Source organism: Urocampus carinirostris, chromosome 17 (genome assembly GCF_059441175.1).
Source record: "Urocampus carinirostris isolate Australia breed hairy pipefish chromosome 17, RoL_Ucar_1.0, whole genome shotgun sequence".
NCBI lineage: Eukaryota > Metazoa > Chordata > Actinopteri > Syngnathiformes > Syngnathidae > Urocampus > Urocampus carinirostris.
The window spans coordinates 22,946,964-22,970,764 of record NC_142365.1 but is presented as its reverse complement, the minus strand read 5'-3'; the positions used below and the strand labels follow the sequence as shown (position 1 = coordinate 22,970,764).

Here is a 23,801-nt window from a genome sequence, read left to right as displayed (position 1 = left end):
CTGATGAATGTGTTGAAATGTATTGATTTACAGCGGAGGCAGAACCAGCCTATTTGCTTTTTAAAGTAAGTGCAATGTCTTGTTTTGTTTTGTTTTTTGGCCTTGACTCCGTTGTGTGTGCGCGCATGCATGACTAGGTAGGGATAAAAAGAAGTATGAGCAGAATGCCAAGGTTTAAAAAACACCATTCAGGCAAGATTTTATCAGCGCCCGAAACTTTTTGTCACCTTGGATCTAAACAAATGTATCTATGATGAACCTTTACCCCCAACTATAGTTATTAAGATAAGTGTCACAACCTGAACTTGGCAGTTTTGGATATGATTTCTAGTGTTTTGTTTTTTTCAAGAGTGTGAGCTTTGGCAGGTAAATGTCATAATATTGAAGATAGCTTTCATATATTATTTAATGCAATTGATGCTTTTTATAGAGAATGACATCAAGTTAAACAATTCTTAGTCTTTCCCTTAAAGGAAATCGGTGATTTATTTGACCACTAGATGTCACCGTATTGTGTCGTGCCACAGAAAACCATAGCTAAAAAACACAAGGGCATAAACTCAAAGTGTCCAAAGCGCACCATTTTTTGGTCGCATTTCTTTGCCAGGACTTTTGCTCAATCAGGCGTGGCCAACCTGGTCCTCCAGAGCTGCATGTCCTGCATGTTTTTGGAGTTACTCTGTTCCAATACAGGCGATTCCAATCACCTGGATCATTATCGAGCTTCCACACTGCCTTCTAAAAGCATTAAAATTGCGTCCCCTGAATTGGAGCAGAGAAACTCAAAAAACTTAAAGGACATCATGCAGCTCTCGAGGGCTGGGTTGGCCAGTCCTGTACACTGTCCCCTTCAAAACATGAGCATTTTACGTATTATTTGTAATACTTCTTATGAAATAAAATGTTGTTTTCTAATTGTAATGTTATAGATTACAGGAGTTACTGATGTAGATCTCATTTGCGTTCCTCACCATTAGTCATATTTTATCGTTAATACCAAATTTAAGTTATTAAAAGGACTGTTACTTTCAGTGCAAACGTGTTTAAATTGATATCATTTTTTATAGTGATACCAGAATCATGACTCAACATTTGAAGTATTGAAAGTTTGTTTTTAGTTGTATTTTGAGTTGGTACCTGATATTTCATGATTCCCTTTTTGAAGATTTCTACCCTTCTAGGTTCTGATTAAAAATAGCTGTGTATAGCAATACCTTAAAGTGACGCTTGGTATTGGCTCAATATTATACTTGGTATTGATAATCCTACCTTGTTTTACAGGCATTATCATATTTAAGGAGATCTTCCCAAATTTTCATTGAAATGTCATTTTAAAAACGGATCTACTAAATACTTCTACTACTAAAATATTATTTTGTATGATGACTTTCACTTGTGCCAGTTGAGAAGGAAGTAGAAGTGCTGGGTGTGCAATGCGAAGCCGCATACACTTAAAGCTTCCCAAATGCTAAATTGACTGGATTAAACTCAGAGCGACCTATGATTGGCCTTGCCAAGTAAAAGCAATTGTTCTTAAGTGGCTCCCGTTGAGGCTAGCATGCTTTATGTTGCAGAATGTCCTGCACTTGTCAGCAGAACAATCTGCTCCTCAACAATAAGACTGAAGCAATAAGAGGATAATATCAAAGCCCTTCTTTATGTCTTGGACGTCACTGCACGGCTGTGATTCAAAGTGGTGAGAACTCGCTAGCACTCTGCGCTCATTAACGCTAATAACGATCCTTTCGTCATCTTCCCTGTAATTGTTGACTAAAAAAACCCTATAACTAGCACATGTTTTTGGGAACGAGCTCCGTTAAAAGTGGTATTTGAATTGGAAATGTGAAAGCCCGGCTCCCGCCTCAAACCTCATTTCCCTGCAGGGCTCAGTGGATGGTAAATCTCCAGCAGGTGTTGCCTGTGAATTTTATGTGCATATATAAGATATTTTCATTTTCCGCATATTGGTAGTTTTTCAAGTGCAGGTTGTCCCCGTATACCCCTTTTTTTTTGCCTGCACGTGATCTCCAGGGTGGAGTGGGGGATAAGAAATGGAGCAGATGCTCTAGTCAGTGGTTTTTACAAAAAAATGTGGCGGGGTTAACAAAAGAGTCAGGAGGAAATGCAGAAAAAGGGTGGCTCGATCTTTGAAAATGAGATGTTGTGGATGCCATGACCCACTTTATGCCTGAGATTAAGAAAATGACCTGCAGGGCTGCGGGTCGTATGGCATTTGCGTTGTTCGAGATATTTAGCCAAATGACTTGAGGCAGCAAGTCTGCTTTGACACTCCATGCCTTGCTTTTTATGCATGTTGTTGCTTTTTTAAATTTTGTTATATTAGAATTGACATCAGGGCCATGATATATGGCACCATTATAGAATATCTGATTTTGTAACAACTGAATGGGTGCAAAGCGAAGATTATATGAAGGGGTGGTGGAACTGACAGTGATCTATAGCTAAAAGCTGTGGGGTTTGAGAGTAAGTGAGGATAATAAGTCAAATGTCTTCGAAATTAGATATTTGCGTGGTATGTATGTACGACTGGATAGGTTAAGGAATGAGGAACTAAGGTGAAGAACTGTTGTGGTGAGAGGGCTTGCTGAAAGGAAAGATGATAATGTTCTGAGATGGTGTGGACATATTGAAATAATGGATGAAGGCCGTTTAACTATAAAGAGTTTGTAATGCAAATGTAGTAGGAAATAAATAAAGAATATGGCCCAAATATGTTTGGATTAATTGGGTTAAACATGCTAGGTCGGTTAATGTAATGGATGCAAGCGTGTGTGCTAGGGATAGATGTGAATGGTGAAGGATAATAAAGAATGACTGATATCAAATCATTTGATCCAGAGGGGGTAAACCAGTGTATGCTGTCGGGCCTCTTTGCTAAAGAAGCGTTGCATGCCACAGCAACTCACCCTTTGTTGTGCTGTGGGCTTAATTTTCGGTCTCAGGTTGGGAAGAGTAATGAATGTTTGGTGAACGTGTTCTTGACTCTTGCCACCTCCCACTAGGGCAGGGGTCGGGAACCTTTTTGACTCAAAGAGCCATAAAAGCAAAAAATATTATTTTATTTTGGGAAAGAGCCACACCTTATATTATGAGACAAATTTACTAAATTGCTAAACCGGCGCCCCAGACAAAAGCTTAGTCTTCAGCACATTTATTTTTGATGATTTGATAAAAATTATGAAAAGAGAATAATGCCAGAGCCCCTGTCCCAAATTCAACAAACAGACCACTTTAAACTTGTCTCTTTCTTGCAATTACTCAAGATCGGTTAAACTCCTTTTGACCCTTTTTTTCATACATTTTTTGGTTTGAACAAATTTATTGACACTAAAAACAGAAAACAATCATGACAAACTCAACAGCAATTAAGCAAATTCACAATATTATATTCCAATATTACGTTTTTAACAGCAAACACAAAGTGAGGTTTGAACAAACCTTCTCGAAAATCAAACATATTCACAATTTCATTATATAACATCTTTGTTAGTGTCAATAGATCCATCCAGGCCAAAGTCGATTGTCCTCGGTCTGAACAAATCCACTGACACCAACAGCAGCAAAACACAGCCATCAAGCATATTCACATTTTTTTTATATTTGACAATATGACGTTTCAAAACCAGATGCAAGCATTTATTTTGTAAAAACGTCACAACATTCTGAGAATAGGGAGCCTTATGTGCTTACCTTTGGCGAGAGATGGGAGGGAATGCTTGTAATGCTTTGCATAGCTCCACCCATCCCTCCCACTCACCCAATCAAATGACTAAGTTCTCTTCCGGTGTTTTGGCGTATTTACAGTTCTGTGGATTCATCATAAAGTATCTGAACACTGAACACAGATTATATAGTGAACTTTTAAATAAAGGATTCTTTAGCGTTGTACAGCCAAAACGAGTTTTTTTCCCCCTTTTTTTTTGTGACACCTTGACTGTAAATTGTAGTGAAAAATGTGCCCTATATATACTGCAAAGTGTTTCCTTTGAATTTAGCTTTGGTTTGGCTTTACGTGTACCTGAATATGATAGACAACTCTGGTTTTGAACAAGATGGAGAAATTTTGCATGCAATCAAATTGGTCTCTGAGCCACAGATACTCATAGAAAGAGCCATATATGGCTCGCGAGCCATAGGTTCCCGACCCCTGCACTAGGGGATATGACTTCGGTATATAGTGCCGATATGTAGATGGTAAGAAAACAATTCAAACTTTTTTTTCTCCAAAATTAAATAGACTATTCAATACAGTTTGGATTTTATATTAATATTTTTCATTTAAAAAAATTCTTCATGAAATTATAATTATTACAAAATGTAAATTGCAATAAATTTATAAAACGCTGCCAAACTACAACAGCCCAAGTAAGAAACTACTCTTATTGAAAAGGTCGGCAACTATCCGATATTTATTTATTCAGATGTATAATATTTTTGTTAGTTAAAAAAAGCTACAACACATTTACTTAATGTGCAACCAACTGCTTTTCATTTTATCTTGTTAACAGTTTACAGACAAAGCAGCATTCACGTCATTGATACTAGCTGCTGATGTTAGCAGTTTCTTTGGCTAAGCTCGATGGTAATGCTAGATGGTGCATCAATGAAGATAGTGGTTTATTCTTGCAATGTAAAGATCGTCACTGAAGCTAGCATCCTTGATAGTTAACAATAACAGCTGTTTTTTTTTCTATTAAGATGTCCATTAGAATAGTTAGTAATAAACTGGTTTTCATTTTTAGTCACCATTATACAGACAAATTCGTCTGTCAGTGACACTAGCTGCTAACTTTAGCGACCGTGTTGGCCAAAGCAAGTTGCCAATGGTAGCTGCTGTGTCAGCAAAGAAACTCATTATTTCCTGTGTTGTCAAAGCTAAGGCTGAATGTTAGTTGCCACAATTGTGAAGATGGTTGCTTATTCTAGCTGTAGGGAAGCTAAGCGCAAAGACTAGTGGCTATATTTGCTCAACACTGCATTGAATCCAGGTTGATTATGGCCCCAAACTCTAAACATATTGTTCTGCAGTGTTGGGACAAACACCTTACTAAGGAACGCATTCCTGGAATGCAATTTTCTCTAACAAGCACCGTAAAAGGTTATTAACTAAATTTTGTAACTCAGCTGTCGTTACAACATGATGCGTTACTCCGCTACCTATTAAAAGCACATCATAAATTACATTGTCCTTTGAATGCCAACTGCTCCTTTGCACACGATGTAATCAATCTGCAAGAAGCATGCTATAAAGGGTACGCGTGTTTATATTTACATACAAAGTATGAATTTACACCTATAAAATATATTAATAAAATCATGGGGTCTGCTTGTACTCACATTTTGTTGTGTGTCATTAGTAGCGTGGGGTAGGCAGCATGTGGGAAGGGGGGGGGGAGTCTGAATTATACAGAACGACTAACAACCTGGTTAACTAAGCAGAGTTTACGGTAAAAGTATGCTGAATTTTGGTCTTTTTATTTTTTAAATTATTTTGGCAATATTCCGTCCCCGGATAAAAAAAGAATACGTCTTGGACCCATAAATGGAGAAGATCCTCGAGTGGTTTGAAGCCCAGAGACAAAATGGATATGTAGTGTTTTAGCTGATTGTTGTTTTGCAAGCCTTCAAGATTGAAGAAGCCAAGAAATGTTAAAGCTTCACAGCTTATATTTTATTATGTCCCTATTTTAGAGCAGTTCTAGGGGGTTGGATTCATATGGTAATTTGTGAATGGTTACTTTCAGAGTAATGCGCTACTTTTGTGTGTCAGTAATATAGGGTAATTGATTTACAGTTACTAATTACTTCATTTAAAATTTAACTACTGTTTTTCAGTAATGCGGCCAACGATGTTTATTGCTTAGTGGTAGCCATGCTGAGCTACAATGAATGCATTTTATCATGTATTAAATCGTCTTGGGGGCAGCACGGCGGTGCAGTGGTTAGCGCGTGTGCGGCACAGTTCTGAGGTCATGGGTTCAAATCCAGCAACCAGACTTCCTGTGCGGGGTTTGTATGTTCTCCCCGTGCTTGCGTGGGTTTCCTCCGGGCACTCCGCTTTCCTCCCACATTCCAAAAACATGCATTTCAGGTGAATTGGCCGGTCCAAATTGTCCCTAGGTGTGAATGAGCGAGTGAGTGGTCTGTCTCTGTGTGCCCTGCGACTGGCTGGCAACCAGTTCAGGGTGTCCCCCTGCCCACTGTCCAGAGATAGCTGGGATGGGCTCCAGCACCCCCGCGACCCTACTGAGGATAAGCGGTGCAGATAATGGATGGATGGATAAATCGTCTTGGTAAAAAAATGAATTCATGAAAAAATAAATTCGATATAATAACAAGGCTCACTCTAATAAGACGCAAAAACGTTTTTGCTTTTCCATGCAGATTGAACGATCACCCAAACTAAAGCCCTAAACCATGCAGCATTGCAAGCACCCGAGACCCGGGAGGGCTTTTTAGCCATTGTTGTGTCTTCATCTGGAGGGCAATCGAGGAAGAATGCACGGCTCACCGTGACATTCACAGCAGAAAGAACAGCAGCAGCAACGGGGGGGGCACCAGGATCTCCGTGCGATCAGCCCTGACAGAGCCACCGGAGACAACAGAGCTGTTTATCCGCCTGCATCAGCAGCAGAGGAGCGGGCCAGATGCGGCGTTCTGTTTATGGCACCAGATAAGGCTGTCTCAATCAGATCACAGGGCATTCTACACCCCCCCCAAAAAAAAAAAAAAAAAAAAAAAACGCTCTCATAGGAGAAGGCAAGGGAAGCAGAGTATAGTATCCTAGGCATTGCTTATAAATGTCATTATGGCGTCTGTGGCTGTAATGTTGCTTCCAATCGCACATATCGGTATCATTAGCTTAAGCAACAGTGCTCGGAGGGTGACCCAGTCCGCCGGGTCACAAACAACCCCGTCGAAAACCAGCCACCGGTGAAGCTTTACATATACGCTCACAGTGAGTTCAATGTGGTATACTTGGAACAAACATTAGATAAAGCTTGCAGGGGAGTTGAAGAAGAAGAGAGGTTGTGGGCTAATTGGGCGTTATTTTTAACATTTCAAACACTTTCTTTTCTCCTCTGTTTGGAATTATTTTTGGGACAGGCCTTACAGGCACGATCACAAATGTTTGCTTGGATCGTCACGAGATTATGGTTTATTAGAATGGAAGGCCACTTTTGTTTGAGCCACTCGTGTGGCTTTGTATAGCTCATCCTTCTTCATTCCTTCAAATGTCATGGCAAAAGGCCCGGGGTGTTAACATGAATTATATTTGTCGCTTATTTTGGGGCTGATTTTTATGGATGATCATTTATGTAGTGCCATCGATATGACACCGAGCTAAACTACCAAAGAAGGACCGTGACCACTGGGGACGTGTAATTAAAGCTTAAATTCCTCCTGATGGTAAAAACTGCAACGGTGCATTACAATGCCTTGAGCTTGTGTTCCAATAACTTCACAAAAAAAGTTTACATCTGATGAAATATTTACAATATATATATAAATCTAATATATACTTACAATATATATATATATCTAATATATACTTTCCCCTGAAATATGCACATTATACACAAGATTTCACAGGTTTTTGCAATGATTGATCAGTCAAAAATACCAGTGACCACAATCATAAAACATCAAACGCAATGGGAATCATAACCGGGTTGCAGTGCTCTCAATGCCAAATCCTCACCAGTGGACAACCAGTGATATAGAGAACATACGAAAAGGCATTCGATTTTATTTTTGTATCGCACACTATTTTTAGTCATGTTATCCGAGCCGAATGTTAGGGAATGGGAAAAACAGGAAGTCATCCTAAAGATATATCACAAAACTCAAAAAATTACGATGTATTGAGAATAAATCAGAATTTGAAATACATTATTTAAATACATTGTAAATATTATGTTGGTATTGTGTTTATAGTTAATGCTCACATTAAATCGTTTATGCACATATTGAACAATGTTTGTCATTTACAATGCTTAGTTCGAGCTGATGAAAAGTGAAACAAAATTTAGGGTTGAGCGTTGTTCACAAGTTGTAAATTATATTTGCGAGCCAAAAGAACTGACGTGTAATTCTTGGTTAAAAAAAAAACAATTGAAAAAGCAGTTAAATCTTCTATTCTAGAGAATTTTGACACTGCAAATTAGTTGACGTAATGTGTGATGTATGAGATATGAGATGCAGTTTGTTCTTAATGCAATATTTAGTGTTGAAAAGCTTGAATTCTGCTGATTCGTACAATTTGTAACCCGACCGACATCGACATGGTTGTTTTCTGAATGACGAATAATTGAAATTAAGTTTTTCTGTTGCTAAATTGTTAACCTGTGGAGGGCTGCATTTTTGGGGGGTAAAAACGATTTGCTTTTTTTAATGTACTATTTCAGTAATCCCTCATTTTTCACGGGGTTGTGTTCCAAAAATGACCTGCAATAATAAAATTCTGTTAAGAAAAAAATATTTATTTTTCAAACACTGTTTTTCGGAATATAAATTGTTCTGGATTATAAATCGCACCAGCCGAAAAATGCATCTTTAAGAAGTAAATAAACATAAGTCATTTTTGGGGAAAATTTATTTGATAAAATCGAATACCAAACTCATACATGTCATGTATGATAGGGGGGCATTTTTCAGCACAACACCGGTAATGTTGAAATTTTTAACACTGGCCTAGAGCACCCGCTAGCTGTTTAGTGTGAAAATAACGTGAAACTATATACCCGTTAATAATTTCACCTGCAAGTCGCACAACTCGGTCAACCACAAAAAAAAAGTGACTTAAAGGCCGAAGAATACGGTACTCCTATTATATATTGAAATCAAGTCAAGTCCTCTTTATTTGTATAACCCTTAATCACAAAGAGTCTCAAAAGGCTGCACAGATCAAAGACTATTGCAAACTACAGACTATTACGACAAAGCTTTTATACAGGGTCAAACATTTCTTTAACAAATAAAAATACTTTATAATTTTTTTTTGTTTTTTTACAATAACATCTGTACCTTCAAATTTTAAAAGTAACCTTGCTGCTATATTGTATTGCACTATAGCGTTAAATGATTTCAGAACAATATCCTTACTTCAGATGATATTTTGTCGCCATCATATGTACATTAATGGGAAAACACAAATCAAACTTTATCCTTGATAGACAGCATCTTCCACTGCCCTTTAATTAATTCATTTATCAATTCTAATGATGCTTTTGTGGGTCTAGAGCAGGGGTGTCAAACAGGCGGCCCGCAGGCCGGGTCAGGCTCGCTAAGGGATTGAATCAACGCTCAGAGAAGCGCAAGAGAAAAATGAGCTGCTGGTTGAAATATGTCCACTTGATGTTGCCAAAGCCAGGTGCCTCTCACAAACACTGTACTTGTATTTCTCTATATCTCTCTTTTCCTCCCTTTTCTCTCCCTCTCTTTTTTTGATTTCTCCTTCTCACCTCGCTTTCTCTTTCTGTTTCTCTCTGGATTTTGTTCTCTCTTTTTTTCGCCTTCTCTCACTATTTCTCTTTTTATCTCTTGTTTCTCATGCTCTCTCCCTCTCTCTCCATTTGTCCCACCCTCTTTACTTTTCTCCACTTCTCTTTCGCTTATTTCTTTCCCTCTTTTTTTTTTTCTTTCTCTCTGCTCTACTAGTCCGGCCCCGAGAGATTGTTTGTTCTATCGTGTGGCCCCTGAGTTAGAATGAGTTTGACACCCCTGGTCTAGAGCGTTTCGTTGACATGATGGCTTTTAGATAAACTAGTAATTGAAATAGATCTGTGCATAAGTATTGTGGTTTGCTCAAGCTGTTTGGGTACAACTTAGACCGCAATACCATTGACGCACATAGAGAAAAGGGGCGGGATGACAGTTTAGCCAATCAGAATGCAGAACACAGTGCAAGATGAAAATCTGCAAAGTAGTAAAACCACAAAAAGAAGACTGTTGTATAACGAGGGATTAATGCTGCCGGAATATGCAGTCTTTGTCCATATTTCACAGTCAAGTATTTTGCTCTGTTTTGCCTTGATATGTTTTTGGATTTGCAGCTTGGTGTGAAGAAAAAAAATACCCATCCAAGTATGTATATTGGATGTATACAATTTGGATTCTCAAAAGGAGGTGACTGGTGGAGGAGGCTGTCTGCCAGGGAGGTGTGCAGGCTCCTTTGACAGGGTTGCAGAGGTGAGGAGTCAGTTGGCCCCTTTCCCTGACCTTTCCCCTGGCCCGTTTGCGTGGGTGTGTTTTTATTTTTCTGAGTGCGTGCAGCACGCCAGAGCGCAGGCGGCACTTAGAATGGAACTCTTTATAACCTCCTCACCCTCTGGTCGTGTTTGCACCCATTGTCGGCCACGGTGAATGGTATCTCCGTGCCTCGAAAAGTAACCAGATGACATTCTTCCTGTTGTTGGAAAGGGCCTGGGGGTCGTGTTGTGAAAAGAAGTTGAAAAGATAGGCTAAGATTGTGACCTTCATGGCCTAATCTCTGGCATGTCATTTACTGGGCTGTTGGGAGCTAATGCAAGCTGGAAACCTAGCAAATCAATATGCAGGTTTAACCTAAAGGAAATATTTTGACGAAGTCAAATATTGTCTTTATGTAGTTTAGGGCTGCAACTACAAAAGAATATTAAAAAGATTACTTGAATAATCGTTAAATTATAATTTTTTTTCTTAAATTTACCATGAAGTTTATTTAATTAAACACAAGAAAAATGGGTACAATGAACAATACAGATTTTGTTGAAATTAAACAATTAAGCACAGTTCTGTCAGTAGAGTCATAAACCCATAAATACACCTCTATCCATTTTTAGGGGCAGTCAAAAGATTAAATATGAAGCCAACATTTTTTATCCCTGTAAACCAAGAACAGACTCAATAGCAACAATAGCACAGTAAGTTAAACAAATATAATGTGCATTTTGCAAATTACGTTTAGTGGTCAACTGCAAATTCTGTAAGAAAAGGACTAAACAATCCCCAACAGTTAGAAAATCAAACTGGTCTAATAACTGCCGTTTGTCAGTTGTAACGTTTTAACAACTGACGTTTGTTTTTTGGACTGCATGCTTTTAATTTCAAATATGTTTGTCAGACAAATTCTTACTTAATGCTCAAGTTATTTTTATAGTGAAATATATGCGTGTAAAATGCACAATGCATGCCATCAAAACCATATTGGCTTGAACGTTACTTAAATCTTACCAATGCAAGTCAGGGTTTGTTTCATTGAACTGTTCGGCATGCTTTCTCTTTAAATGTTGGTGCAACTTCGAGGTACTGCCATGATACGCAATATCTCCTTTACAAGTAGTCTTTTTTTTTTGCTGTCTCCAGGCTAAAAGTCTCCCAAACTTTAAAAGTTTTGGTATGCATACTTGATGTTGACTCTGCACATGAGTGACACTCAACTGAGATGATAATGATTTAAGATGCCTCACTCTGTTGAAAAAGGTGTCCTGAGACGATAGTTGTCCATAGAATTAATTGCTGAATATTTCCATTATCGATTTTTGTCGACACCGTCGATGAATTGCTGCAGCACTAATGTAGTTTGTACTTAGGATAATGAAGTGTGCTCTAATTTCCATCCATCCATTATCTGCACCGCTTATCTTCAGTCGGGTTGCAGGGGTGCTGGAGCCCATCCCAGCTTATCCTTGGGGAGTGGGCAGGGGACACCCTGAGCTGGTTGCCGGCTCACTTGCTCATTCACGAGGGACAATTAACCTGACATGCATGTTTTTGGAATATGGGAGGAAACTGGAGTGCCCGGAGGAAACCCATGCAAGCTCGGGGAGAACATGCAAACTCCGCACAGGAAGGTTCGATCTTATGACCTCAGAACTGTGCGGCACACGCGCTAACCACTTTTCTGCCGTGCTGCTGCTTTTATTTCCAATTTAATACATTTGAAGAAACCAGTAAATCATATATTCTTGATTGGACCAAACTTGCAAGGAATTTGGCCATTCAGCATTCGAACTATCTCTTTGACGTCACCAGCAAGCGTTTTTTATTTAGTTTGAAATGGTATTCAAGACAGGTGATGGGTATGGTCTCATAATTTTCTTGTCAGTCTCCCTAGCATGTCAGTGAGACTAGCAGCATGAGCAGCTCTCCCATCTCAATGCCATCCAGAAATACTAGCACTGCCGTGAACTGAAAAACACTTAGTGATGCTGGGAAGCATCGGTTTGGTCTTTCCACTAGCCCGTTTTGTTTATGTCTTTGCAAGTGTCGTTTCCTGGAATGTGCCACGGCGCAGTTGTCACTCCGCGGGGGGGATTCTGGCTCTAATCACGGTTCATAGTTCAGCTCCTCTTAAAAAGAGATGGACCACACACAGTAGCAGGCTTAACATGATATTCCGCTGCAGGATACAAGCATATAAGGTTCATGAATTCTTGGATGGGCTTCATTGTAGGACTATATCAGGGGTTGGCTAGTCAAAATGTTAAAGGGCCATATTTGGACCCCCAAATACGTTTGGGGCAGCAAAAAAGAAAAGCTTTGTATAAGCCTTATAAGGAAGGCAATGCTTACTGCGTATCTATTTATATATTTTATGTATCTAAATTTATTGTAAGTCATTAAGAATGTTTTCGTCACATTTTCATTCCTGAAAAAACCCCACATCATTTTCCTTTTTTTTTTTTTTTTTTTAAAGGCAAGGGTGCGCTAAAGAGCTGAATATGGCTCCACAGCCCCTTTTTGCTGACCTCCGGCCTGCAGAAGTTATTTTAAAGGAACAGTGTGTATTATTTAAAACCTCCTTATAGTTAAAAAGACCTTAAAAGTACAATACCTAATTGAATAATAAGCAAAAATACATGAACATCTATAAATGTGCATTTTATTAAAGTCTCGTAGGTCGAGAAATATGTATTTATTTTACATAACACGGGGCTCACCTAAAGGGTGCTGATATAATTGTTGCTGCAACTGGTCACCCTAAAAACCTTGTGAAAGCTTGGTAAAAGAAAAAAATGAGGAAATAAAAAGTGTGGTTTGCTCTAGTCGCTATAATTTGTATTCTTGTGCTTTGTAGCACTCGTTTTTAACTACACTAATTAGTTGAGCGACATCTAGTGGTTAAAAATTATAGTGTCCCTTTAGTATATTTATTTAAATCGATACATCGAAGTAGTTGAGAATAAAGGATTTTAATTCCTGTCTTGTCAAACCTACTTTGAATATGTATCGTAGAAAATATAAATCCATCATTATTTTGTTCAGACTTTGCCATTACCACATGGGAAATATGCAAAAAGGCTGAGCATTATTTTCCGAAATAAAAACGTTACTTGTGTCAAGTCAAATCAATTCACTATCAATATCGTCACTTAACAAGACCTAAAAACGGTCGGTAATTCTTAAAAAATTCGTAAAGACAAGCAGCTCAATTACGGGTGTACCAATAATATAATATTTTTGAATAAATGGGAAATTTACCAAATTGTTGGTTCAGTTACAAGGGGAAACATTTGAATGGGATTTACACAAACTTAATTGGTCTTCTGACGCAAAGTACATTTTCAAAAAGTCTGCAAATATTTATATTTGAGAATCTGAAATTCACTTGAATTGGAGAATCCCTTATCCAAGAGGTATCCAAATAATTAAGTGCTTAGACCAGGGGTGGCCAACCCGCGGCTCTCGAGCCGCATGCGGCTCTTGAACTAGTTTCATGCGGCTCTTTAGGAGCTGTTATAAACTTGTTTAATGCGGCTCTTTCGAAGCTGTAACATGACATGCATCAAGAATGTTTAGCCGGCACTGTAATTTGCCTTCCCTACAGCTAGATGGCACTCCGACAATGAATGTCTGTTTTAGTGACGTAAAACGAGCGACGAGAAAATATTTGTTTGACAAAATGTATTGTAATAATAATAATAATAATAATAATAATAATTTCCTTGTATTGTCATTCTGTGTAACAATGTACACAGAACGAAATGTCGATTGCACCTGACCCGTTGTAGCGAGCCGATGCAGCCGCAGCCAACAGAGGGCGCCGCCGACCACTTTTTAAGTCTTAGGAATGACTCGGCCGGGGCGCGAACCACCGACCTCCCAGTCTCAAAGCGGGCGCCTTACCATCTAGGCTACTGAGCTGGTAGTCAATTTATGTGAAATTACCTCTTGAAATGGCAGGTAAAAAGGCACAGCCAAACTAAAATATGAAGAAGAACACAGGACGTTTTTGCCAGAATGGGATAGTTTATATTATTTTATTGAACGTAATGGCAAGCCTATCTGCCTTATACGTAACGCGGCATTAGCACATTCAAAGCTTCAAATCTTCAGCGTCAATTCAGCTCACTCCACCCTAACATCGAACAGGAATTTCCAAAAGGGACTGAACTTAGTAAGAAAAAGTTGTTGACTACGAAAAGCAAAGCAGAAAAACAGTTGCATTTCTTTCAAAAAAATTATGAAACACTCTGAGACCGTAACGCTTGCTTCGTATCAGTTAGCTTGGAACATAGCACGGGCTAAAAAGCTATACAACGAAAGAGAATTCATTAAAAATGCGTCATTGACGCCTTTGAAATCTTGGCTCCTGTAGACAACAAACTAAAACAGAGCAAATCAGATGTTCAACTGTCTCGCCACAGTATGGAACGAAGAATATCCGATATTAATGCAGCTGTTGAATAACAGTTGCACACTGACCTGCAAACAAACTAACTGCAAGAGCTACGGATGGAGCGCCAGCCATCATCGGATCAATGAACGGGCTTGTGGGACTGTACAAAGCTGATCAAACATTTCCAGACTTTTGGGATTTCCACTGCATCATCCACAGGGAGCAACTCGTGTCTAAATCACTCAAATTTGACAACGTCATGAAACCTGTGATGGAAATCGTCAACTTCATCTGCACACATGCGCTTAACCGGAGGATATTCAGGAATATCATCGCTGAACTGGACCAAGGACTTCCAGGTGACCTGCCGCTGCACTGCACTGTGAGGTGGCTGTCAAAAAGCCAGGTACTATCTCGCTTCTTTGAGCTTTTGGATCCAGTGAAACTGTTCATGGAAGAGAAGGACAAGGACTATCCCAAGCTCTCAGACCTCAAGTCGATAATGGATCTGGAACAGTGCTCACAATGTTAACTGTTGAAAATTATTGATATTATCATGTTGGTGTGGTTATTTTCATCAAAACTAGTCGAGTAGAGATTTGTGTATGCGTGCGTACATGATTAAAAGATGTTTATGTGTATAATGTGGCATTTTTAGTAACAAAGAAAAAAAATAATCAACTCGCCCCCGTTAACAACTATGATGTGGCTCTTTGTAGTAACACAGACGAAAAATTGGCTCTTAGTCGCTGAATGGTTGGCCACCCCTGGCTTAGACTTTATATTTCGACTTCATTAAATGGGCCGAACGATGGGAAATTTGGGGAATCATGGATGGCCTAGGAAAAACCACAAAATTAGTAGCAAACAATTTCCTCTTCCTTTTAGACAACAATGCCAATTTTTGTTCATTTGTGATCATAATGTAATGGGATTTTCTCATTCTTGGCTGTTGAAATCCAAGCTGGCTTCCCGTGTTAAGGCCAAGCCCCTTCCATGGGGTTAAGATTTAGGTCAGATCCCTCACAGGACTCTCCGGGGCCCCTTTTTTCATGGCAGAAGGGACTGACGTGGAACATGCCACAGAAAGAAAAGCTGTCAAGTTCTTTACGCTTCTTTTGTCTGACATCTTTCAACGATAAATGATTGGCAAATCTCCTGCCATTTCCCTCTTTTGTTTGCAGCCTTTCAGTTTCAGAGCTGATAATAAAATTGAACGCCATGTGTAATGCCCTCGCTGCCTGCGAACACACAAAACCGTAAGGTTGTTTACAAAAGACGCATTGAGTTAGAAAAAGTAAATGTCAAATTTTATCGAGTCGCTGCGCAACCACTTTGGATTTGTCAGAAAATATCCTCTCAAGTACAATACATTCGTAGAATTGGAAGGGGGTGGTATTGCGGTGGGAACCCAATTTGAAAGAGATTCTTGTAAGTATTCCTGTCTAAGCAGTCCTGGGACAGGTCATGTTGCCGTGTGACAGGCAAGCATGAGTAGCTCACCCCCCTGGGTCTCATTGCGGGGATTTGAGTTTCACCTTTCTGTAGTTAATAGGCAATAGGCCCTGCACCCTATCACAAGACCGGGGCCTGATTAGAGTTGTCAAAAATGGAGATATTGAAAAGCATACACATTGTATCTGACTACAAGACTAATGGTGCATTCCAGAAAAGGGGGAAGTCAGATTTCTCCCACTCTTATGGTACCAGATCCGACATCAAAGCGTTCCAAGTGAATGTAAACAGCAAGGATGGCTGATCACGAAAAGTTGTTCTTTATTTTGTTTATTAAAGGACACTTGGACCTCCAGCAAACTTGCCTTCTCGCAAGCGCTGAGGTCTATAGCACACACTGTAATCGTGTAAATTATTTACCATTCACCATATGTTTGTCCATGGGCATCACCATTTTGTCGAGTGACGTCAGATTGAAGTACTCGATGAAGTCTAGTCATTTTTTTTCTTTGACCTCGAGTGTTATTTTAAGGAGGTTGGAAAATTCCCACTTTTCTGGAATGCAGCATAACTAACAGACTTTGTGCTATGTTGCACAAAAAACAAAACAAAAAAAAAAAACAATCCCTCACTTCTCCAGGTTCCCTTAAAACCTGTAAAACAAGCATCAAAAGGAATTAAATCCACTGAATATTTATTTACACACTGCTTTAAAAACACTGCTAGCTTAATGCTAATACTAAAGTAAAAAAAAAAATCGAATCGATGACATTGATTAAAATTTATTATTAAAAGCGTTAGCAATGAATTTCATTATTGATTCGTTGTGCCGCGCGATTTATGGGCCACTCAGCACGTTAGTTCAATGAAATTAAGAAAGTGCAATTAATTTCTTCTGGATCCGGTGACAAACTTGTATTAGCACTTTGGTCTGGCAGAGGGCGCTTAAGACAAGGGCTGCAACTAACTTATTTTAATAATCAATTAATCTGACGATAATTTTTTCGATTAAGCGATGAATTGGATTAAAAGAAAACATGATTAATTTCCTCTTCTTTATTCAAATATTTAAATTTTGTGGACAGATAAGGAAATAGTGCACAAAACTTAATATTCTACAATTTTAAATAATTTTTAAAAAATCTGTCAAGACGAGCAAAATACATACAAATGTATGTTCTATACCTGAAAATATACTGGACTGTCTCAGAAAATTAGAATATTGTGATAAAGTTCTTTATTTTCTGTAATGCAATTAAAAAAACAAAAATGTCATACATTCTGGATTCATTACACATCAACTGAACTATTTCAAGCCTTTTATTATTTGAATATTGCTGATTTTGGCTTACAGCTGAAAAAAACTCAAAAATCCTATCTCAAAATATTAGAATACTTCCTCAGACCAAGTAAAAAAAATAATTTTATAACAGCAAAACTAAATCAAACATTTGAAAATGTCCATTGATGCACTCAGTACTTGGTTGGGAATCCTTTTGCACGGATTACTGCATCAATCCGGCGTGGCATGGAGGCAATCAGCCTGTGGCATTGCTGAGGTGTTATTGATGCCCAGGATGCTTCGATAGCGGCCTTCAGCTCATTTGCATTTGCAGGTCTGGTGTCTTTCATCTTCTTCTTAACTATACCCCACAAATTCTCGATGGGGTTCAGGTCAGGGGAATTAGCAGGCCAATCAAGGACAGTGATGCCATGGTCAGTGCACCAGTTACTGGTGGTTTTGGCACTGTGGGCAGGTGCCAGATCATGCTGGAAAATGAAATCCTCATCTCCATAGAGCTTTTCAGCAGATGGAAGCATGTAGTGCTCTAAAATCTCTTGGTACACAGTTGCATTTACTCTGGACTTGATGAAACACAGTGGACCAACACCAGCAGCTGACATGGCTCCCCAAACCATTGCTGACTGTGGGAACTTCACACTGGATTTCAAGCAACTTGGATTTTGCTCCTCTCCAGCCTTTCTCCAGACTCTGGCGCCTTGACTTCCAAATGAAATGCAAAACTTGCTTTCGTCTGAAAAGAGGACTTTGGACCACTCTGCAACTGTCCAGTGCTTCTTCTCCATAGCCCAAGTCAGACGCTTCTTCCGTTGTCTTAAGTTCAGAAGTGGCTTGACCATGGGAATACGGCTATTGTAGCCCATTTCCCGGACACGTCTGTGAACTGTGGCTTTTGATACCTGGACTCCAGCTTCAGCCCACTGTCTTTGAAGCTCCCCCAAATTCTGGAAGCGGCTCTTCTTCACAATTTTGTTAAGGCTGCGGTCATCTCTCTTGGTTGTGCAGCGTTTCCGGCCACATTTTTCCCTTCCAACAGACTTTTTGTGGATATGCTTTGAAACTGCACTCTGTGAACACCCTGCTCTTTGAGAAATTTCTTTTTGTGTCTTACCCTCCTGATGGAGGGTATCAATGATGGTCCTCTGGACAGCAGTCAGATCAGCAGTCTTCCCCATACTTGTGATTTAGTTTACTGAACCAAGCTGAGTGTTTTTAAGGCTCAGGAAACCCTCGCAAGGTGTTTCGAGTTAATTAGATGATTCAGGTGATTAGTTGAATAGCCTACTTGTATACTTTTTCATGATATTCTTATATTTTGAGATAGGATTTTTGAGTTTTCTTAAGCTGTAAGCCAAATTCAGCAATATTCAAATAATAAAAGGCTTGAAATAGTTCAGTTGATGTGTAATGAATCCAGAATGTATGACATTTTTGTTTTTTTAATTGCATTACAGAAAATAAAGAACTTTATCACAATATTCTAATTTTCTGAGACAGTCCAGTATACTCGAGTTAAGTTTAAAAAAGGCAGCTTTGTTGTTTAGTGGACAGGAGCTTTTGGAACAAACAATCATTGCAAATCTAAAAACCCAATGACACGTATCAACATTAACATTCCAAGTGTATGTAAAATAACTTGACAATAAATGAAAACACATACAAATCTATGGTATACACCTGCAGATGTGTAAGATAGTCTTTTAAAAAGTGCAGAAAATATGTATTTTTAATGTTTAAAGGGACATGAGCTCTTGGAATGAGAAATAAGTGCAAATGTAAAAACCCAGTAACAAGATTTTCAGCATTGTCAAGCAAAAAGTAACCACTATCACCTTTGCTCACTAACTCATTATCAAAATTAAAAAATTAAAACATGATGCTCAATCTTACCCCCTTTGGGTCAAAGTGTAGGTTTTTTTTTTTTATGAATCACAATTAAACAGTGCTTAAGATGATTTAACTCGAATAAATCACACGCAAACGCGCACACAGTCAATCAGCTAAAAAGCAAATGCTAACATCAGCTAGCTGCCAGAGACGAAAGTCAGGTTTACACTTAAAAACACAGATTTTAAATGAGTTAAAACAAATAATGTAGTGGCTTATCTTTGTCGGTGACTTCATGATTTGGTTTTTGATTGCTGCCTCAACATTACGGTGCTCCCTTGCCATATCACTTTTTTCTTTTGTGCAGTGTGGAGTGCTCCCACACTTTTGCAGACTTCGGTCGAACTGTTATCTTTGTGTCAGTCATGTTTCACAAGATGAATCAACCGAAGCATTTGAAAATGGCACCTTAGTTCGCACTCCACCTCGCTCTGTCCGTTATGCTCGGCAACTCCCGCTGCATGTGACGTCACTTGCTCAGCGACGTGTCGAATGACGCATAAAACCATTTGACACAAGGAATCGTTGACCTAATGTGTTGCCAACGCTTTAAAACATCGATTTTATTGATTCGTTGTTGCAGCTCTACTGAAGACTATGTTTTGATGCACAAGGTCATTTTGATCCTTATCCAAATTTATCTATATAGCACTTTTCAGACACCGAAATGCAAGTAAAACTGCGTATAAAAACATTCCAAGTACTATAAGAAATCATATTTGCAGGTGTATAGCACACATTTCTATGCATTTTTGTTCATTTTTAGGGTATCTGACAAACACTCGGATTTTTTATATTACAGAATATTCTGTTCATCTGTGCACTATTTTTCTATCAATTCAAAAACGTCAATATTTGAATAGAGGAGGAAATTAATAATATTTTTAAAAAATCTGATTCATCGAATAATCAACCTATTCGTCAATTATTAAAACACTAATTAGTTGCAGCCCTTGATCCAATTCAAACTCTAATTGAAAAAAGCATAGTCTTTGGGAGTGTTCATACTTAAATTCATGAAACTTAACACAAATATGTTGTAAGAACCAGCGGTTTAAAATGGCACGTTTCTTTTTTTTTCATAAAGTAGTAGAAATGTTTTTTTGTAGTCGATTATTTGTCACATTGACAATCACTGGGTGCTATTGTTCAGACTCACATTGTATATAAGCCCGGTCCACAGGTGTAGAACTTTCCCAATCTGCAAAACTTTGGCTGAGCAACAACACTTTCAGAATTATTTTGGGTGTTATTTACTCTATCAAGCAATCAATAATGCATGTGTTGTTGTTTTCTTACTGCGGTATAAACATTTGCAGCTATCGGTTCTGACGAATACAACTACCCCACAGGAAAATAGGTGCCCCATTGTACCAGTGATGCAAAATACAGCATTTTTATGAAACTATTCAAAAGAATTATTGCAAACATCTCATTTTCATCTCTGAAGGCCTCCTACAATGCTAAGTGGTTAAAAGACATTTTCTATTTTTCTGCATCTGGGTCTAGGGTTAATGACACATGCACCGTAAAGATAACATCACTCTACTTTGCAATATAGTTGCCTTTTTCTTCATAACTAACTACTCACAGCATTAGTTTTCTCATTTTTAGCATGCACAGCAAATGCCATCCCCAAGAGAACATAAGGCATTAATCCTTCTTTATTTTCTACTCACTTTGTATTTCCTAAAGTTTTTTTTCAACCCCAATGTTATCAAAATTATATCAAGTTTTTTCCAGGGTAGAAATATCAAGTTTAAAATTCTAGATTCCTGACGACCCTTCTTTGTGTACACATCGGCTGACTGTGTAAATAGAAATGCTCAGGCTCGGCACCAAAACAAAGAGCGCTTCAATCATTTCAATGCCATGCTGCATATAGAGAGCTTATTGGTAAAGGATGCGCTTGGCTCAGGCGACTTTGTGTCAAACGCCATTCCTTTTGTGTCCCGTGCTATTTAACAGAGCTCGCGGCTCTTGACAGATTGCCGTCCCGATGGGGAGATTCATCTAGCCAGTACTGCCAAAGGCACTGACACCATCATTAGGCTTTGATCAGCTGCAGTCCGCAAGAGGAAGAGGAGAGTAATATTCTTGATCTAATTACTCTGAGACATTTCAGGCAATGTAATATGTGATTTAACCTCTTCTCAGAGGCTATAAAAGGAAGCTGGGTTAATCTTCCTGGCAACCTCGTTTCCACGCAGGGGAGAGTGCCTTAAATTCCCCTTTCCCATGAAGCTGGTAAAGAGCTACAGTTTGTGCAAGGGAGTGCTTCGGCATTGCATTAGTGTGACCTTTCTCTTAATGTGAACGTCAGAGGGATGTTTTCCAGGGTCTGTTTCCCAGCTCCGTTGTTTCCTCTCCATACAGACTAGCGATGAGCTGCGAATATTTGATCGGACAAATAGATTGCAACTGGAACAAAGGGCTTTTAGTTAATCAGTCAAACATAGTTAAACAATTCCTGGGACATGAAGAGATTAGTCTCGCTTGCCCTGAGCTCATCAGAGGCTTTTTCTCTCCAGTGCTGGCTGGGCTTTTAGGGCCAAAGGGCCACAGGCTGTGGCCTAGCATGGCCTGCTCCATGGAGAACCACACACTCAACTCCACAGCATGCTCCATTGCTTCTCAATGCCCGGCGATTCTGCTCTCCGCCTTTGTAAGCAGGCACAATTGCAGTGATGGATTAGCAAATCAAACACAGACCTTTCCATTCACGGCCACCCTCTTTGCAAAGACTTCTCAGGATGTATCCCACACCCATTTATTCCAATCGTAATAAATGCTTGTATTTTAACTGTACTAAAAAGTATTCAACTGAGTCTTGGACATCATAAAGCTTCTGGCATTTTTTGTGCTCTTCCTGAGATCCCTGACATTTTTTGTGACAAAGCATTGATGACACTGATTGATCATGTGTATGACATGATGATGAGTGACTTCTGCTGGTTTTCTCCCATATGTGACCACACAAAGGAGGTATTATGTGTCTCACTTAGTGGGATCCTGGTTAAGACTAAAAGGGCCTATAAGAATATATAATTTATTAGGAAATTCTCTTGGTTGACTTCAGGAAAAAATGTTAAAACGTCATATCGTCATGTCATATTGTCAGATATAACAAAATTGTGAATATGCTTGATGGCTGTTGAGATTGTCGTGTTTGTTTTGCTGCTGTTGGTGTCGGTGGATTTGTTCAGACCAAAAACAATCGACTTTGGCCTGGATGGATCTATTGACACTAACAAAGATGTTGTATAACGAAATTGTGAATATGCTTGATTGCTATTAAGATTTTCGAGAAGGGTTGTTCAAACCTCACATTGTGTTTGCTGTTAAACGTCATATTGAAATATAATATTGTGAATGTGCTTGATTGCTGTTGAGATTATCAAGAGGGGTTATTCAGACCTCACACTGTTTGTTTTCTGTTATTAGTGTCAATAAATTTGTTCAAACCAAAAAACCCAAGTACATTCCTAAGTAAATCTCTTAACTTTTTAAGCAACAGTCACAAAACAACTCTGGTGGCATGACTTGCATTCTTTGGACTGTATCCTTCACACAAACACTTGACAGTGTTAATCACTGCCTGACCCGTGAATGTGTTTATGGACATGGTATTACAAAGTTAGACATTCATCCTCCTCTTAATAATATTCAACGTTACAAACAGAGAGATAAGCCATTTAGGAAGAACTGCTTACTTCAAATGTTTGCCTGTCATGGGTCGCCATACAGTAAGTGACTTGCACAGTTTATTTCACGCTATGTTCACACTGCATTCTGTTTGTAAACATTCACTTGTTCGTGGGTAATGATTGCCCTCAAACAGGCAACATTTGAGTAAACATTTATAGAACTGCGTTGATATATCTTTTCCTCAGTTTCCTGTACGGCTGCAACTAACGACTATTCTTCAAAGTCGACTGGTCACCGACTTTTGAAACGGTTGGTTCAGTAATCAGATTTTTTTCCCTCCTCAGATTAGCGTAAGCGTTAAGGTATCCTTATGTGGCTAAGGATAATAAACACAAGAAAAATAGGTACAATGAAAATACACATTTTATTGCACATACTGCAGATTCATACAATTGAATATAAACAAAAATGCTTTATCTTAGACCAATTAGGCACAGTGCAGTAGAGACATGAATCAATAATTTTCCGTCCAAACAGGAACAAACAAATAGTGATGATCAATATGCAAGTTTAACCTGAGGGAAACATTTTGACAAAGTCAAGTATTGCTTTTATGTCGTTTAGGGCTGCAAATATGAGAGAATGATTAGTCGACTAATTTTTCTTAAATTTAGCATCAAGTTAATTTAATAAAACACAAGAAAAATGGGTACAACACAAAATGCATATTTTGTTGAAATTACTGTGGATTTGTATAAAGGTTTCTTATCTAAAATCAAGCACAGAGCTCAGTCAGTAGAGATACATCCATAAATAAACCTCTGTCCATTTTTAGGGACAGGCAAATAAATAATAAATATAAAGTCAACATTTTTATTCATGTAA

At 38.7% G+C, this 23,801-nt stretch overlaps 1 protein-coding gene across 2 annotated transcripts in view; it reads left to right on the top strand.

Moving 5' to 3' along the window:
• The window catches only part of fam222ba (family with sequence similarity 222 member Ba), a 66,396-nt gene that overhangs the window by 5,314 nt on the left and 37,281 nt on the right, over positions 1 to 23,801 (top strand). Inside the window, exon 1 of one of the 2 annotated variants that reach the window (XM_088321062.1) lies at positions 10,136 to 10,212. The exons of the other annotated variant lie outside the window; for it this stretch is intronic. The gene's annotated coding sequence lies outside the window, so the exon portion shown is untranslated. Of the gene's footprint in view, positions 1 to 10,135; positions 10,213 to 23,801 lie in introns of those variants that run through there. 2 annotated transcript variants of the gene reach the window in all.